Source organism: Myotis myotis, unplaced genomic scaffold (genome assembly GCF_014108235.1).
Source record: "Myotis myotis isolate mMyoMyo1 unplaced genomic scaffold, mMyoMyo1.p scaffold_m19_p_37, whole genome shotgun sequence".
Lineage (NCBI taxonomy): Eukaryota > Metazoa > Chordata > Mammalia > Chiroptera > Vespertilionidae > Myotis > Myotis myotis.
The window spans coordinates 1390021-1396020 of record NW_023416343.1 but is presented as its reverse complement, the minus strand read 5'-3'; positions in this window follow the sequence as shown (position 1 = coordinate 1396020).

Genomic DNA, 6000 nt, shown 5'->3' with positions numbered 1-6000 from the left:
TAACTCAGTGGAAACTGAAGCTCAGAGACCTGAGTACCCAGTGCCCACAGCCTGTGGGAGATGGTAGCCTCTATTCACTCGTTGGAAATGGAACTAAGGATAAGAGACCGAGCTCTGGGTTCAGCATTTGTTAGCAGCTCTCAGTGCTGTAATTGTGCGTGTTAGGAGCTGTCAGCTGTCTTTCTTCAAGCTCAGGTCCCAAGGAGCAGGAGGGAACATGGCTTCTCCCCATCACGTGAAGAGAAAGCACTTTCTCCACTCACCCCCACCGCCGTGCCTGTCATGTCTGGACAACCAGACAGATGCTCAGGGCTGACGGGTGACAAATCCACTCACAAGATTCAGCTTGCTAAGTGGCAGTGGCCTTTTATTCCCTGACATCTTTCCAGACCCTTGAAGGGATTAGAACTGGATTAGTCTGAGATGAGCCCAGCTCTGCTGTTATCACCTGTTTATAGGATAATGACATTATCTGGTTTGGCCCATAAGGGCCTCCTCACATAGGAGCTTTGTTCTCTTTGATCTTGAGAGTTGCCAGCAACATATCACAAATCTAAACAAACCCACTGAAGCCTCAAGATAAGTGGTCACAACATCCTGCAAGAACAAACGAGATTTCGTCTCCCCTTCCTGCTCAAGGCCAGCAGTGATTTTAGAATTGCGTACTCTGACTTTGAACCTGAGATTCACCTTGCTGTCTTCAGCAGCATCGTCCCATTTCTCCTTTCACACACACATAGTGCTTTAAAGTTTGGACAGGTTTTTGCTACTTGGTAACTCGGCTGGTTGGCACAACAGTTTGTGAGTTGGACCGGGATGTTTAGTGCCCATTACATAGGCAAGGGCACAAAGCACAGGCTCAGGAAAGCACAGGCACTTGCTAGGTCACACAACGTTCTCACAACCAGAGCTGAGATGAAACGCAGCTCATCTGGAAAAGCCCATGGTTGTTGCATGGCCTGGAGCCCTCTGCCCAATGGCTTTCCTTAAAGCCCACCTCCAATATGCTTTACAGCAAACATCTGTTTAGTTGAGACAGGTGCCAGGAGGTCCTTGGCCAAAGTCCACTTCCTAAGTCCCAAAGCTCCCCTACCCTCCACCGTGCTTTTATGTTTAATCATCTTATTGAGGTTACGATTCATGGGCAGTATGACTTGTTCTAAGTGTGCCGCCATCTGTTGAATTTTGGAAAATGTACATAGTTGTGCACGCACCACCACAGTTTCCATCACTGCCCAATTCCTTTATATCCCAGCTTTCTGTCTCCTTACCCCTCCTGTCACCCCTGGCACCCGCTGCTCTTTCTGTCACTCTACTGTCGCCTTTTCTAGAATTTCACATACAACGAATCACACTATGTACTCTTTTATACATGACTTCTTTTCCTCAACATAAAGCTTCCAGGTTTAGCCATGCTGTTTTGTGTTTGTTATTTTTTATGACAGAGTGGCATTCCACCGTGTGGATGTGTCACAGGTTGGTTTGTTTTTTATACCCAGTTGTGGACATTTAAGTAGTTTCCAGTGTGAGGCCATTATGAATAAAGCCACTATGAGCATTTAGGTACAAGTCTTTGTTTTATTTTGTGTTTTAATGGATCTTGAGTATATACCTAGGCGTGAGCTTGCTGGGTCATATGGAAAATGTATGTTAACTTAGAATAAACTGCCTGTTTTCCAAATTGGCTGTATACGAGTTCCAGCTGCTCCACGTCCTCACTGACATTTGGTTCTGTCGGGCTCTCTGATTTCACCATTCTGTGCGTGTGCAGTAGTAATTCACTGTGGAGCGTTGGGTTTCCCTGAAGACTGATGATGTCTATCTTCCCATGTGATATATATATATATATATCAATCACAGCCAGGTAACTTTTTCTTGATGGGTCTTCAACAATCTTTTGCCCAGTTTTAAATTGTGCTGCTTATCTTCTGCTATTTGACTTGTACCTTCTTATATATTCTGAATACAAGTCCTTTTCCAGACATATTTAACGAGTATTTTCTCCTAGTTTAGGGCTTTTTTCCCCTCCATTTTCTTAATTGAGCCTTTCAAGGCATAAAAGGTCTAAATTTGGGTAAGTCCGGTTGTTGTTTTTTTTCCTTAGTTTCTGTGTCTTATCTGAGAAATCTTTACCTAAACCAAGGTCACAGATATTTTCTTGTAGAAGTGTGAGTTTTGTGTATAGTGTGAGGTCAGAGATGAGGTGTGTGTTTTCCCTATGGATATATGGATTTACTGTAAAGATTCCTTTCCCATTGAACAACTTCGGTACCTTTGTCAAAACTCAGTTGACTATATGTGCATGGCTCCATTTCTGAACATCCTATCCTAGTCCTTGATCCATATGTTTCCACCAAGGCTGTAATGTCTTGATTTCTGTCTTAAGATGCAGTAGTTTAAGTTCTCCAATTTGAGTCTTCTTTTCAAATTATTTTTTACTTTAATAAGGCTTTTGCATTTGCCCATGCATTTTAGACGCAGCTTGTTAATTTTTACATTAAGTTTTCAGGGATTTTGATTAGAATTCTAGTGACTCTATAGGTCAATTTGAAGAAAACTGACAAATTAATAATATTAAGTTTTATAGTCCTTAAACATGGCACATCCCTCAATTTCTACATGTCTTTCCTACTTTATCTCAGAAATAATTTGCAGTGTTCAGTGTATAGGTTTTGCACACAGTTCATTTTATGCCTCACTTATATATATATTGTTGATACACTTATTATAAATATTTTTAAATTTTTACTTTATTAATATTTTTACTATTTTTATATATGGACCTTATTACCTGCTACATGGCTAAACTTATTTATTAATTCTATCTTATTTTGTGGATTCCTTAAACTTCCTTTATAGATCATATTATCTATCTGCCTTTTTTTTCTTTTTCTTGACTTACTATACTAGATGGGGCCTGTAGTACAAATCTGAATTTTGCTAGATTTGATTTCTTAAAATTTTGTTAAGGATGCTTGCATGCATATTCATGTGGTATACTGATGTATAGTTCTCTTCTATGGTAATGTCTTTGTCTGGCTTTGATATCAGGTTCATGCTGGCCACAAAAAAATGAGTGAGACATGTTTCTCCTTCTGGATTTTCTCAAGTGTTTGTGCAGAACTTATATTGCTTAGTCCACAAAGGGGTGGTAAAATTCATCACTGAAATCACCTGGGCCTGAGGTTTTCTTTGTCAGAAGTTTTTAAATTATGAATTCAATTACTTTAATAGATATAGAGCTATTCAGGTTATCTATTTCTTCTTGAGTGAGCTTTGGTGGTTTGTATTGTTGAAGGAATTTGTCAATTTCACTTAAGTTGTTGAATTTATGAAACAAAGTTATTCATATATCCCCTTATTTTCTCTTACTATCTGTAGGACATGTCCCTTCTCTAACTCCTGATATTGGTAATTTAGTGTATTTCTTTTTTTATTGATTGATCAATCTGTCTAGAGCTTTATTAATTTTATTGATTCTTTAAAGGTATAGATTTTATCTATTGATTTCCTTGATTGTCTGTCTGTAGCAATTTTGTTAATGTCTAATCTTTATTATTCCATTTCTTACTGCTTACTTTGGGTTTCAGTTGCTCTTCTTTTTCTAATTTCTTCCAGTGAATAAGTAAATCATTGCTTTTTGGACTTCTTTTCAAATACAAGTATTTTGTGCCATAAATTTCCCTTAATTATTGTGTTAACTGTAACCCACATATTTGATATGCAGTCATCCCCCCTTATCCACAGGGGATTATGTTCCAGGAAGCCCAGTGTACACCTGAAACTGTGGATAGTACCTAAACATGTGTGTGTGTGTGTTTTCCTATATATAATTACTTTCAGGCCATAATGTTTTCTTGTTCCTCTTGTGATTTTTTTTCTTGACCCACTGGTTTTATAGATACATGTTTTTTAATTTTCAAATGCTTGTAGATTTTTCAGATATCTTTCTGTTATTAATTTCTAGTTTAGTTCCATTGTGGTCAGAGAGCATACTCCTTATCATTTCAATTCTTTTTTTTTTTTTTCAGTCAGACTTGTTTATGAGCCAGAGTTCTGAGGATGCTTCCTCATGTGATGTGGTAACCACGGTGCTAACCTTACCGGGTCCATAGTAAGGTTAAGGAACAGATAGCAGTGGTCATAGGTTTGAACCCAAGTAGCCCACTCAGGTACCTGGAGACTGGCTTTCAGCACAAAGACAGTGTGGCAGGAAAGTGCCAGGGTCACAGCTGTTGTCAGATAAGACCCCACCAGTGTTTGCAAAACACAATCCAATTTCTTACAAGAGCAAATTTATTCAAAGGCTTATGCTTTATCTTGAAAAAATTGTGTTTTCCATTTTACTATATAATATGCCTACGTCTGTTTTAAGTAAACTGAAACATGGAATCAACATATCCATCCAGGAAGATACGCGAGGTTGTCCTGAGGCTTTTCATGTCCTCCCAGTGGGCTTGGCAGTCTGAGAACGGTAGGACTTTCTCATTATTGTTGTTTATCAGACCTTTGCTCCTTTTCTGAATTTTCCAAGTTATTAATTTATGGCCACTTTTTAGAATCAGAAATTAAATGCTCTATTTTCAAATGCTGTTAATTTGGGTAAGTTGGTTTGGCCCTTGGGGGCACAGGCCCTTTGGGCTTGCCCACAGGGTTTATGCGGAGAAGGGGCTGGCCCCACGCCCACACATGGCCTGGCTGACAGGCATTCCACTCGGGTTGTACAGCATTGCCCTCGGAAACTTCCTTGGGTGATGGCTTCTGAAGGGTTCCGGAGAGTTCAGACGCAAATCGATGGCATGCATTGTAAGAGAACGTGAGCTAACAAAGGTGCTGGTGGGTCATGCATCTTAAAACAGCTTCTTGGGGACTTTAATTGTCAGGATGTTCAGGGGAAGAATATGACCTTACGGGGCATTTTCCAGAATAGAATAGTCTATATATTAAAAGGCAGCAAATGATTCATAACTGGTTGGCGGCTGGGCCTATGGGCCCATGTTTCCCATGTGGATTTTTTCTCTGCATTGCAAACTCTTACATTAAATTGTGATAAATGAAGAGTGGGGGCTCCTCATACAAATCAATGACTCTAGTGTGTGTGTCATTAGCCTGAGAGATGCAGGCAGCGGTCAGTCCCATAAATCATGTGATGATCTGCTGTCTGCAACACGATGCGAGCAAGCAGGCGCATTAGGGAGGTTAAGGAACGAAATTAATCTGTGCATTTTCCTCTCCCCCTCCGCCTTCCCCATCACCTGGTCATACAGAAAGAATTAAAATCACATGATCCGAACTAAACCAGCTCCAGAACAGTAAATTGGTTAAGTTTGACTTCACCTTTCAACTTTGAGTTAATTATGTATTAGGGGATTAATTTATTCACAGGCGCTGGGAAGGCAACTGGAGAACAGGGGAAACCTGCCAGGGCCTCTGATCCAGGTGCCAAGGTTATTAATTGCTCTGGCTATGCCACGGGCGATACCTGGGAAGACGGTGGGGCAGGGGTTGTGCATTGTCCCTGTGTGTGTTTGGTTCTGTCCTGCAGAGAGTCAGCCAGCACAAGGAGGTTCAGAGCGGCCCAGAATGCTTGATTTCGCCCAGAAGCCCAGACTGAAAGCAGTCTTTACATGAAGCAGGTGCTGAGATCGCACCCCAGACGGGAGCTGATGCCTCTCAGAGAGCCACTAGCCTAGGTGTGAGCAGCTCCCGTGTGCAGAATGTCCAGTGCACAGATCGGATGGGACAACACAAGGGTCCCCATGCCCATATACACGTTCTCTTCAAACACCTAAGCGCAGTGACTGTATTCTTCCCAAAGGGCCGCCTGCATGCCTCCTGGGCAGCATGTCCAGGCCTCTCACCACTGACGCCTTCTGTGACGTGACTCGGTCCCTTTTCTATGGTGCAAGCTCAGCCAGATGAGAGCATCCATAACTGGGGCAGTTGTTGGTAGGACTACTGGGCAGAGAGGCAGGGAGGTGGGTGGTGAGCCACCTAATG